Genomic DNA, 12,020 nt, shown 5'->3' with positions numbered 1-12,020 from the left:
TTGGATGCTGCCTGACCTGCAGCGCCTTTTCCGGCACCACACTTTTCGACTCTGACTCTCCAGCGTCTGTAGTCCTGACTTTCTCCAGGGTTCTGAATCTCAATTGGAAATAAAGCTTACTGAGAGTAAAAGGTCAAAAAAGTGAGCAGCAACAAGTTATTCAGAAACACTCTGGTAATCAAAACAGCAGTGCAGCACTAGCCCTGTGCCAAATGCAATAGATATTGAACTGATCTAGCAACTCAAGACTGTGCACATATGGCACAGTGGACCATCTCAGCAGTAGCAGAATTGTACTCCAAAACACTTGCAACTTCATTATCAGGCATATCCCCAACTTTACAACTACCATCACATTAAGCAATAACTCTGGCCCAATAAAGAATGGAGGAGGGCTTGCCAGTTGCAACATTAGGTACCAAACAATGAGATGTCAACCCTCATGAAGCTATAACACAGGACTAGTTAAGTAAAAAACAGCATAAGCAGCAAATGACAGACAGAGCTAAATGATCCCACAACCAACAGGTAGATCTAATTTCTGCAGTACTACTGAGTTTAGCCATGAAAGATAGTGGATAATTAACTCACTGGAAGAGGACGCTCCACAAATATCCCCATTCTTAATCACTGGTGAGTCCAGCACATCAGTGATAATGATAAGGCTGATGCATTTGCAACAATCTTCAGCAGAAGTGCTCAGTGGATGACCCATTCTCAGCCTCTTCTGGAAATCCCCAACATAAAAAAAGCGCCAGGAGTCAGCAATGTGACGCAATCCGTGTGATTTCAAGAAATGACTCAAGGCTCTGGATACTGCAAAGGCAGTTCCCTGACAGCTTTCCAGCAATAATACTGAAGACTTGGGCTCCAGAACTTGCAACTCCCCGAGCCAATCTGTAAAAGTACAGCAACAGCATTGGCATCCACCCAACAATGTGGAAAATTGCCCAAGTACGTCCTGTACAAAATAAGCAGGACAACTTGGCAATTACCACCCCATAGGTCTACTCTTAGTCTTCAGTAATTGAATGTGTCATCAACAGTGCTATCAGGCAGCATTTACTTGACCTGCTCACTGGCACCCAGTTTGGGTTCTACCAGGGAGGGTCAGCCTTTGTTCAAACATGGATAAAAAATGCTATATTTCAGAGGCAAGGTGAGAGTGACTGCCTTTAACATCAAGGCTGTATTTGACCAAGTGTAGCATAAAGGAGTCCTAGCAAAACTAAAGTAATTGGGGAAAAGACTCTGCAGGCTGGAGTCACACCTACTGCAAATGAAAATGGTTGTGGTTGTTAGAGGTCAGTCACCTTAGCTCCAGAATATTTTTTCAGGAGTTTCTTAGCATAGTGTCCTAGGCCCAACCAACTTCATAGAGTCATAGAGATGTACAGCATGGAAGCAGACTGTTTGGTCCAACTTGTCCATGCCGACCAGATATCCAAACCTAATCTAGTCCCATTTGCCAGAACTTGACCCAAATCCCTCCAAACCATTCCTATTCATATACCCATCTAGATGCCTTTTAAATGTTGCAATTGTACCAGCCTCCACCACTTCCTCCAGCAGCACATTTCATACACTCACCACCCTCTGTGTGAAAAAGTTACTCCTTAGGTCCCTTTTAAATCTTTTCCCTCTCACCCTAAACCTATGCCCTCTAGTTCTGGACTCCCCCAACCTAGGGAAAATACCTTGTCTATTTACTCTATCTATGCCCTTCATGATTTTATAAACCTCTATAAGGTCACCTTTCAATCTACAAACAGTCCAGGGAAAACAGCCCAAGCTTATTCAGCCTCTCCCTCTACCTCAAATCCTCCAATGCTGGCAACATCCTGTGAATCTTTTTGAATCCTTTCAAGTTTCACAACATCCTTCCTATAGGAGGGAGACCAGAATTGCACACAATATGCCAGATGTGGCCTAACCAACGTTCGCATCATGACCTTCAATTCCTATACTTAATGCTCTGACCAATAAAGGAAAGCATACCCAATGCCTTCTTCACTATCCTATCTACCCGCGACTCCACTTTCAAGGAACTATGAACTTGCACTCCAAGGTCTCTTTGTTCAGCAACACTCCTCAGGACCTTACCATTTCAGCTGCTTCATTGATGACCTTTCCTCCATCATAAGGCCAGAAGTTGGATGTCCATGGATGATTGAACAATATTTTGCATCATTCGTGACTCTTCATATACTGAGGCAGTTCGTGTCCAAATGCATCAAGACTGGACAACGACCAAGCTTTGGTTGACAAATTGCAGATAAAGTTAAGCCACACAAGTTTTAGTTAAAACTCGCTCCACGGAGGATTTAAACATCTTTGACATTCATTTGCTTTACTGTTGCCACATTCCCCCATTTTTAACATCATGGGGTTTATTATTGACCAGAAACTGAACTGGACTAGCTGTTATAAATATTGTGGCTACAAGAGCAGGTCAGATGTTCAGATTCATGGAATGAATGACTTACCCCCTGACTCCTTTAAGCCTGTTCATCATCTTGAAGGTAAAATTCAGGAATGTGACAGAATACATACCACTTTCCTGGATGAGTGCAGCTCCAACAATACTCAAGAATCTTGACACCATCCAGAACAAAGCAGTCTGCCTGATTGATACCATCTCCACAAAAATCCTCTCCCTCCTCCACAAATGCTCAGTAGTAGCAGTCTATACCATCTACAGGATACAGAGCAGAAATTCATCAAAGATCCTGAGACAACACCTTTCAAACCCATGACCACTTCCATCTAGAAGGACAAGGGCAGCAGATACATGGGAATACCACCAGCTACAAGTTCCCCTTAAAGCCATTTCACCATCCTGACTTGGAAATATACCAGTATTCCTTCAATGTCTAGGATTGAATTCCTGCAACTCAATCTCTAATGGCATTGCAGATCTAGAACATAGAACAACACAACGCAGAACAGGCCCTTTGGCCCTCAATGTTGTGCCGACCTGTGAACTATTCTCAGCTCATCCCCCTACACTATCCCATCATCATCCATGTGCTTATCCATGGATTGTTTAAAACTCCCTAATGTGGCTGAGTTAACTACATTGGCAGGTAGGGCATTCCACGCCCTTACCACTCTGAGTAAAGAACCTGCCTCTGACATCTGTCTTAAATCTATCACCCCTCAATTTGTAGTTATGCCCTCTTGTACAAGCTAACATCATCCTAGGAAAAAGACTTTCACAGTCTACCCTATCTAATCCTTAGATCATCTTGTATGTATCTATCAAATCCCCTCTTAGCCTTCTTCTTTCCAATGAGAACAGATTCAAGTCTCTCGGCCTTTCCTCATAAGACCTTCCCTCCAGGTCAGGCAACATCCTGGTAAATCTCCTTTGCATCTTTTCCAATGCTTCCACATTCTTCCCGAAATATGGCGACCAGAACTGTACACAATATTCCAAATGTGGCTGCACCAACATTTTGTATAGTTGCAGCATGATATTGCGGCTCCGGAACTCAATCCCTCTACCAATGAAACCTAACACACTGTATGCCTTCTTAACAGCACTATCCACCTGGGTGGCAACTTTCAGGGATCCATGTACATGGACTCCAAGATCCCTCTGCACATCCACACTACCAACAATTTTTCCATTGACCCAATACTCTGCCTTCCTGTCAATCTTCCCAAAGTGCATTACCTCACATTTAGCTGCATTGAACTCCATTTGTCATGTCTCAGTCTAATTCTGCAGTTTATCCAAGTTCCCCTGCAACCTGTAGCATTATTCTAAACTGTCCACTACTCCACCGACATTGCCAGTTTGGCAATATCAATGGTCCTTAAATCATGTTAAACCAAACTCTAGTACTTGCCTCAATTTGTGCTGGTTGGAAGTAGAATTTCCTCAAGGGAGACTATCTTTGCACCAGAGGTTTTTAAGGAACAGTTTTAGGGTATCTTAGTATCTCTTGTTCTTTATTTCTCCTGTCCACCAAGATGTGGTTTGCTGTGAAATAACTGAAGATCTGTCCCATTTGCCAGCATTTGGCCCATATTTGCGATCATGATATAATCTGCCCACCTGAAGTGAATTATTTGTAGGATGTTCTCTGTAGCATTGAACCTGGCATGATGAAAGACATTGCTGTTTCAGATTTTGGGCTGTCATTGAATCCTGAGATCAACCACAAGAGTCAGCTATTAGTTTTGCATTAAGCCGACGATGCAAGTCAAACTCTACCCAGCCATTGTCCTTACCACTCCTGGTGCAAAATCTTGAATCTCCTACTTTCTTTTATTCATTGTTTAGATGAGAGCATAACCAACTGAGCCCAGCATTTATTCATCACCCTTAATTACCCAGGAGACAGTTAAAGGTCAACCAAATTGCTATGTGAACATAAAGTGATTGGAGTGCAACGGTTCAAGAAGGTAGGTTACCACCACCTTCTCAAGGGGAACTAGGAAAGGGGAATAAATGCTGGTCAGCCAGCAATACTCGCGTCCCCAGAGTAAAGAAAAAGAAAGAAAGATCTTCTTATTGAGTTACCTCCAAATTAGTTGTCCTTTTAAATACTTTTGCTGTAGCAGCTTGGAAAACATTTCCATTTGGTTTACCTGAGAGGTGAGTGCACGTTGGGTGGAATGTCTGTAATTATGCATAATAGTAGTGTTACACCTTGGTGTCTCTGTTCGCACTTGATGAGGCTGCACCTGCTTCTGTTGCATTCTTCTGCAGATTCTGAAAATAGCACAATAACCATTTTGTGATGAGCATCAAATTGTTTGGTAATCAGAGGGGATGTTTTGTGAATTTTGAACTTATTTATACATGAATTATCAGACTGCCCAAAAATGGAATGTATGGAATTAAGTTTTCTGTTATAATAACATCTAAATCAATGCATGCAAGAAGAAAACAGTTGCTTGATTGTATAAATCCCCATTTTTCTGTTTACAAACCCCAGTGGAGTTCTTTCATCTTCTGATCTTTTTTAAAGACATTATTGTATAGTATCTAAATGTTCTGTTTTCTGGAAGCATGACCAATGAATGTAAATGAAACCAAGTACAGGTGACTCCACATCAGGAAAGTTTGGCGGAAATGATTTTCCTTGGTATTGTGCAATTTTTAAACACATATATTGTATTAGATTCTCTACAGTGTGGAAACAGGCCCTTCAGCCCAACAAGTCCACATCGACCCTCCGAAGAGCAACCCACCCAGGCCCATTCCCTTATATTTACCCCTGATTAACACACCTAACACTACAAGCAATTTAGCATGGCCAATTCACCTAACCTGCACATCTTTGGACTGTGGGAGGAAACCGGAACACCTGGAGGAAACCCACACAGACATGGTGGCTCAGTGGTTAACACTGCTGCCTCACAGTGCCCGGGGCCTGGGTTCAATTCCTGTCTTGGGCAACTGTCTGTGTGGAGTTTGCACGTTCTCCCCGCGTTTGCGTGGGTTTCCTCCGGGTACTCCGGTTTCCTCCCACAATCCAAAGAAGTGCAGGTCAGGTGAATTGGCCATGCTAAATTGCCTGTAGTGTTAGGTGTGTTAGTCAGGGGGAATATGAGTTCCCTGATTGGGGCTGTTAATCTGATTCAATCAGGGAGCCTTGTCTGACAGATATAAACAGGAGTGCCACAGGTTCTGCTCACTCTGAGAGTTGACTCTGAGGAGGCAGGATCAGTGTCAAAGATGCTCCATGTGTAAGTTTGGGATGACTTGGTGATGGAATGCTGGTCTCTGTACAGTTATTTCAGTGGTGAGGAGAGAAAAGCATGCTCTTTAAGACATGCCTTTTTACAATCATCTTTGAGTTAAGGTTCTCATTTCTGGCATCACGCTGTTATTTGGGAAGCTTGACTTGATTGACCTTGCCACTGAAGATTGGCCCAGTATATGGAAAGATTGCTTTTTCCCCAGGCAAAAAACACTGGGGCAAATGGAAGGCAATGAGTAATTCTCCTCACAGCTAGTGGGCCTGCGGTTTTTCAGTTATTAGGAGCCTAACTTTCCTTGAGGCACCAGATATAAGACATTTCAAGATTTGACAGAATTAAAGAATATTACAACACCAAACCTCCTGTAATTCTGAAATATTATTGATTGAAATGCAATTTGAGAACCAGGGGAATCTGTATTGGGATTTTTGAAAAGGTTCAGATGACTGACAGGCGTTGATTTTGGGTTAACCATGAATGAGATGCTGAGAGACCGTTTGGTATATGGGATAATTGCAAACGTGCCTACTAGCTGAAGCCCACCTGGACTTCAAACAGGCACTGGCTTTATCATTAGAAAGTGTGGGAGGTGGAGTATGAGTTGCAGGGTATTCTGATGGAAGTGGACAGCCTCACCATCTGACTGAGCTTGGGGGGAACACCACTTCAGTGAAGGCAATTACACAGCCTCACTCAGGTCATATCCTGAACAGAGGGACACTAGGTCAGCCCACAGCAAAACTCCAAACCAAAGCCAAGTCTCAGTCAAACATTAACATTTTCTTCAGGGTCTGGCCTGGCAGGCTATTGCCGTTACTGCCCGTATGTGGACTTGAGACAGCAAAGTGTCCCACTCAGCCTAAATGGAGTAAGAGAGCTCATAGGCCAGTATCCAGCAGAGTGCACACCCTGGAAAGTCCACCTACATCTGGTTTGGAGAGTTGAATTGCTTAGCAACATCCAAATCAGAACCAACCAAAATAACTGCCTGATTAAATAGGTCACCCAGTTCTAATGGAAGTCAATACTGTCATGGTCATTTCAGTGATCGCAGAACCAGCCTTTAACCATATTTGTTAAGACTCCAAACCTTAAGTTTACACAAGACCTCGGCTAGACTGAGAGCCTATACTGAGGAACATTTACAGATTAAGATTACACCTTCGGTTACGGTCTCTTAGGCGAAGCAACTAATTCTGTTGCGACTGATTGAAGTAAAAGGGTCCAGCCCAAGTTTGATGGGACAAAACTGGTTAAGGAAGATTCACTTAGATTGGCTCGATATTTTTCCATTAGAAAATGGCTGCCTGAGTGAAGTCCTAATACTGGGTGATTTTCAGGATGGTCCAGGGACTATCAAAGGAGCCAAGGCCGCCTTGCATATTTACCAGGAAGCAATTCCATGATTCTGCAAGGTCAAACCCAGTGCCATTTGCCTTATGGGCAAAAATAGAGGCAAAAATGAAAAGGCTGGAAAATAAAGTAATAATCAAACCAGTGCAGTTTGTGGAATGGGCAGCATCAGTCATACTGACTATGAAGCTCAACGGGCTGGTTAACCTTTGTGGGGATTTTAAACAAATGGTAAAGAGCTTATTGCAGCTGAATAAATACCCAATCCTTCACATGGAGGATTTATATGCAACCTGGCAGGAGGTATGCCCTTCACGAATGTGGACACGAGCACTTAAGGTTAGATGAGGATTCCCAGAAGTATGCTACAATTTATATCCTTAAGAGTTTGTATCAATATACAAGACTGAAATTTGGGGTATCACTGGCTTGTGCAATTTTTCAGCAGAAGATTGAGAACATTTTACAATATCTACCTAAGGTTGCCATTTATCTAGATGTGCTAATAACAGGGAACACCAGTAAGGAGCACTTAGAGAAGTTGGACATAGTGCTTACACATTTCTCCCAGGCAGGCATATGCCTTAGAATGGAAAAATGTGTGTTCAAGCAACCCGAGTGATGCAGTTGAGCTACAGAGTTGACAGGTTTGAGTTACATCCATTGGAAGTTAAAATGAGGGTGATCAAAGCTGTCCTGACATTCTCATGTCTGTACCAGAGCTTGGGTCTTTTCTTGGGTGGGTAAACTTTGACAGAAAGTTCAAGCATAACCTGACCTCCATTCTAGCACCTTTTGCATCAGCTCTTAACAAGGGATCAGCCTTGGAAATGGTCACATAGTCAAGTCATCGCTTTCAGGGAAGTGAAGAAACAGCTATCACCCTCTGAGGTGTCAGCACAGTATGATCTCAAGCAAGATCTAGTATTGACTGTGATGCCTCCCTGTATGCCATCAGGGTAGTATTAACTCATGGGTGGCCCAATGGAGAGAAACACCCAATAGTGAAAGCTGCCAGGATTTCGGCTGATAGAGCATAAATACACCTAGGTAGATAAGGAAAGTTTGTTGGTCATATTTGGAGTCAGGAAGTTCCACCAATACATTTGTGGCTGTAAATTTGTAATAATAACAGACTGCAAACACCGGCTGGGTTTAGTTAAGAAGGATAAGGCAGTGTCACCCACAGTTTCAGGCTGGCTTCAGTATTGGGCTCTAATACTAAGTGCGTATAATTACAAGTTGGAACACTGTCCAAGAGGCGAAACGGCATATGTGGATGCCACCATCCACTGACAGATATACCACCAGTGGTACTACAGCTGAAAGAGTCCATAATGGTTTTAGATTTTCCAGACAAACCTGACAACATCAGACTTTGGATGCAGAAAGATCCAGTCCTGGTGAAACTGAATCAGCTGATGGTGATGGGCAAAAGCAAAGGGCCATCATAACCTGAATTAAACTCTTTAGACCCAGGGAGAAGATTCCATTACAGGATGGCATATTATTATGGAGAGCAAGAATTGATTGTCCTGAACAAAGGTAAAAACAATGACTGCAGATGCTGGAAACCAGATTCTGGATTAGTGGTGCTGGAAGAGCACAGCAGTTCAGGCAGTATCCGAGGAGCAGTAAAATCGACGTTTCGGGCAAAAGCCCTTCATCAGGAATAATGAACAAAGGTCATTGCCAGTTACTGGATGAACTCTTCCAGAGGTTCCAAAATGAAGGTGTTGGCAAGAAGTTATATCTGGTGGCCAGGATTGGTTGCGGGCATAGCTGTGTTAGTGGGACAGTGCCCTGAGTGCCAATAAGAACAAAAATGACCACCAACAGCTCCCCAACATTTATGGGAATGGCCAGGAAAACTCTAAACTTGATTGTGTCAACTATGCAAGACCTTTCATGGACTCAATGTCATAGATTCATAGGGATACACAGCATAAAAACAGACCTTTGGTCCAACACATCCATGCCGATAAGATATTCTAAATTAATTAAATTTGCCAGCATTTGGCCCATTTCCCTCTAAACCCTTCCTATTCATGTACCAATCCAGATGTCTTTTAAATGTTGTAATTGTACCAGCCTCCACCACTTCCTCTGGCAGCTCATTCCATGCACACACTATCCTCTGCATGAAAAATGTTGTCCCTTAGGTCCCTTTTAAATCTTTCCCACTCAGCTTAAACCTATCTCCTCTAGTTTTGGGCTCCCATACCCTGGAGAAAAGACCTTGTCTATTCACCCTATCTATGCCCCTCATGATTTTATACATCTTTTTAAGGTCATCTTTCAACCTCCGACGCTCCAGGGAAAACACCCCCAGCCTATTCAGCGGCAACGTCCTTGGATATCTTTTCTGAACCCTTTCAAGTTTTACAACATCTTACCTAAAGCAGGGAAACCAGAATCGAATGCAGTATTTCAACAGGGCCTAACCAATGTCCTGTATGGTCACAACATGACCTCCCAACTCCAATACTCAATGCACTGACCGATAAAAGCAACTTTATCAAATGCCTTCTTCACTACTGTCTGCCTGCAACTCTGCATTCAAGGAACTATAAACCTGCATTCCAAGGTCTCCTTGTTCACCAACTGACCATTAGTGTGAAAGTCCTGCCCTAATTTGCCCTATAAAAATGCAATACCTCACATTTATCTAAATTAAACTCCATCTTCCGCTCCTTGGCCCAATGTAATCATTATGGTTGCCCAATCAAAGTGGCTGGACATGTATAGAGTTCATTTGTCAAACATGTGGACAATGATATAAAAACTGCATGCATCTTTTACAATACATAGAATCACAGACGACAGGCCATCATTTACCAGCAGGGAATTTGTGTATTTCCTAAAGTTGAATAATATTTGTCATACAAGGTCAACTCCATACCATCCATTATCCAATTGTCTGGCAGAAAGAGCAGTCCATACTTTGAAGGCAGGCTTAAGGAAAAAAACTACAGCTTCACTAGATACCAAACTGTTCTGGTTCCTATTTAATAATAGTATGTCCCCTCACGTAACCACAGGGATAGCTTCAGTAGAGTTGCTAATGGGGAGAAGACTGTGTGCACCAGGTTAAATCTGATCTTCCCAGACCTGGGTAGGGAGATTGTGAAATGGCAACAGGAACACTATCGTCAGACACAAGACTCCATTAAGTGAGCGACATCACTTTGGTGTAGGAACCATGGGAATGGCCCTGCATGGGTAAGATGCCTGGTCAACTTGAGGTCAGGTCCAGTAGTATATTAAGTTTGGGTCGGTGCGACAGTCCTGATCAAGCACATGGACCAAATGAAAGCTACAAACTTGCAAAGGTTGTGGGAGAGAAAAATGCCTGGCTCCTCAACAGTCTTTCTGACTGTTCTGGAACCCATGGGTTCTCTCTCACCCTCAAACAGTGAAGAAATCTTGGAATCTGACATGGAATTGGCGGATATCACTTCCTTGACATCTTTGCTGCTTGAAGAGGATGAATTTCTTCCGAGATGCTCCAGGTGCAAGAGGCAAGGTAATGTGTGTTACCATGTCACCTGTATCAGGGGAAGAGGTGGAAGAACATGCCTAGGTTTTTAAATGCCTCAGGAGTAGCTACAAAAATAAGAACTGGCCTATCCCTTGGACTGAGGGGGAGGGCTGTAGTTATTGTAATGAGGTGGACCTCAAAATATGGGTTTCCTGATTGGACAGGATTAACAGCCCCAAATCAGGGAGCCCTGGTTGACAAATATGAACAGGAATGTTTGGGGTTCTGTTCACTGTAAGAGCTGGCTCTGAGGAAGCTGGATCAGTGTCATGTCCTATGCATGTGTAAATAAGGGGTAACTTGAAATGGGATGCCAGCGTCTTTGGAGTTGTGTCAGTCTTCTAACAAATATATAAACAACCCTGAGGAGATATCAGTTCTTAAATTAAGATGTGTGCAGATTGCTTATCAAAGGCCTGTTCAGAATTTTGTTCCTCCTCTTTCATGGAATTTTCCTTGTCAAAATGAAATCATTTAAGCTTATCATCAAACTTACCACATGGTCCCTGAGAGTTTATGTGCAAAGGATAAATAACATGTGCTGGTCTGACCATATTCAGTGCTCAGACTGAGGAATATGGGACTAGTTGGTAAATATTGTCTGCTTGGATTGGTACAATAAATTTAATTATTCAGCCTGAATAAGGAACTTATTATATTGGGAGTGATTGGATAAGTGATCTGGGTCTCTAGAGTTCAATGAATTGTATTTGTTTTACCCTTGGGCTGGATTTAAAAATGGACTTCTAGTCATTGTTATCTTTGCCATTTTCCTAACATAGTCATTAATTGAGTGGTATTGGCACAATGGGCATGATATGCCATTCTCTTTGATAAGTTAAAGTTCTGAAACTAGATAGATGGAACTGTGTTCCCAATGTGTTGTACTTCAGTTAAGACAATTTCCAACTTATATTGGGGACAATGCTGTTGATCATAGATGAGCTTTTAATAATAAAAACAGGAAATGCGGGCGAAACTCAGTGGTTCTAGCAGCATCTGTAGACAGAACCAGACCTAACATTTCACATCCAGTATGACTCTTCAGTAGAAATTCTGCTTGAAACATTAACTGTTTTTCTCTCTCCACAGATCTTGCCAGACCTACTGAGTTTCTCCAACACTCTGTTTTTACTTCAAATTTCCAGCAACCACTCTATTTTGCTCTTAATAATTTAGTAATCTTTTACAACCACAACTGACGTACAAATAGGAATTCTATTGGGTGTCCTAAAGCATTCAGCAATTTAAAGGAGGAAAATAAATTCAAGATCGGGTATGAAAGGCAAATGCACTGAAAGCATCATAAACACTCAGGTTATCATTGTGGCGGCACGGTGGCACAGTGGTTAGCACTGCTGCCTCACTGCGCCTGAGACCCGGGTTCAATTCCCGACTCAGGCGACTG

This window comes from Hemiscyllium ocellatum, chromosome 30 (genome assembly GCF_020745735.1).
Source record: "Hemiscyllium ocellatum isolate sHemOce1 chromosome 30, sHemOce1.pat.X.cur, whole genome shotgun sequence".
In the NCBI taxonomy this organism is placed as follows: domain Eukaryota; kingdom Metazoa; phylum Chordata; class Chondrichthyes; order Orectolobiformes; family Hemiscylliidae; genus Hemiscyllium; species Hemiscyllium ocellatum.
The sequence above is the reverse complement of the archived record's forward strand: the minus strand, read 5'-3'. Positions refer to the sequence as shown.